Consider the following 1,637-nt stretch of genomic DNA (forward strand, 5'->3'; position numbering starts at 1 on the left):
AACAGAAAATGGAGAAAAGCCTGACAACCCAAACATTTTATATACGCCTTTTTTTAGTCCATACTTATCCAGACCTGGACAGCAAATTCTATACTTTTCATCTAAAATACTAAGATCCCTAAAATCCCTAAAATACTAAAATTCAACCTAAACATTTCATTTTTTTAATGAAGCTACAGAAAAGTTGGCTTTCGTGGTGCTCTTGTTCTCAGCAGTTCGCTTCAAGTAAATCAGGTTGTTAAACCCCAAAAAATGGAAAACAGAAAACACTCGGGGAACACATATCATATGCTTTTCGACACTGGCTCGACATTCTCGAACCACCTAAACTCATCCCAGTCGCGGTAAAAGGCCTCGTTTTGAAGCCGAGGAGTATCCTCATCTCCTCCACACCACTGACCTTGACTCCTTCGGAGTGAAACTAAAAAGCAGCAGGACTACAGTGAGCTGTCAGGAACACGTGTTTCCATTCCCCAGCCAGTCAGCATCCACACAGGGCTGACTGTCACTGCGCGTTCTAAGCAGGTTTCCATTACATCTCATTAGATGCTAAGATGCAATGCAAAAAGCATACCCTGCAATGATACCGCCGAAAATATGACTCATTTCCAAACACAGCCTTGAAAATACATCGTTTCTTAATAAAGTTACATAACTACGCAGCTCAGAAATAAATCACTTAAATTCAAAAGACTTCCTCCCCCTAAAGAAGGTTAGTAGTCCTCTGCCATATTCAAACAAAATTCCGGCTTCTTAGTCATACTGCGCATATTGCTAACCGGGTGTATTATTAACTTTTAGTAGATAGACATATGCAGAGTTTACGCCAAAAGAATACAAATAGGCAGAAATTAACTCCTTCCGTTTAAGAACTTATCCCCAGCGTTATAAACAGTAAAGCCGTGGTAGTTCGCTTCCCACAGACGATTTAAAAAAAACCGCTATTCCACAACTTCAGTTTAAAAAAACATACATGTAGCAGCTACATACCAGTTTGGTTCCGTTGTCTGCATAAAAAAGACCGTTTAGCGCCAGGAAAACACGAGAACCGTCTGAAAGTGGGTGTCCGTAAACTGCAGCACAGTTTCTGTCTCCTTCTGCACGTCAACCAAGCCGCAGCAGTGACTGCCTTTAGCCACGCCCCTTGTGTCAAGAACAGCCAGACGTCATTGCGTATCTTACGCAGCGCGTTCAGTTTTTCTGGATAAAAATAAAAATAAAATAAAATAAAACAAAATTTTGTATTTTTGAGGCTTATAAAAAATACTGTGTGTTTTAGATATTTTGATTTAGAGAAGTCTGGTTAATAATTTTTAAATGCTTTAAGACAAGGGGATAAAAGAGTAAACATGACATGTGAAAATGAAAGTGCATATATTTTGTCATTATCTTGCGACATTTGGTCATTTAACTATTCATTATAGAAGGCTAGTTTTGTAGTAATAATTTATCTATTTTAGTATTTCAACATAGGAAAACAGTCAAACAAATGACAGAAGAAATCATCTATACAAACTATTCTTCGTAAATGCACATGTATTTTGAGCAGTATTCACCCACTTTTCAGTTTTGAATTTGACTAAAAATTTAAATTTAGTTATGTTTCAGACAAAGGAAACATAACTTCACACAATAAA

General features: G+C 37.3%; 1 protein-coding gene across 11 annotated transcripts in view; it reads right to left on the reverse strand.

Annotated features, from left to right (window-relative positions):
* Positions 1 to 1,133, reverse strand: part of LOC103473821 (type I inositol 3,4-bisphosphate 4-phosphatase-like) — a 32,843-nt gene extending 31,710 nt beyond the window's left edge. For all 11 annotated transcript variants that reach the window (XM_008424440.2, XM_008424450.2, XM_008424421.2 and 8 more), the window contains exon 1: positions 991 to 1,133. The gene's annotated coding sequence lies outside the window, so the exon portion shown is untranslated. The remainder of the gene's footprint in view (positions 1 to 990) is intronic.
* Positions 1,134 to 1,637: the final 504 nt, after the last annotated feature.

The sequence above is a fragment of the Poecilia reticulata genome, linkage group LG2, assembly GCF_000633615.1.
Source record: "Poecilia reticulata strain Guanapo linkage group LG2, Guppy_female_1.0+MT, whole genome shotgun sequence".
NCBI classification, from domain to species: domain Eukaryota; kingdom Metazoa; phylum Chordata; class Actinopteri; order Cyprinodontiformes; family Poeciliidae; genus Poecilia; species Poecilia reticulata.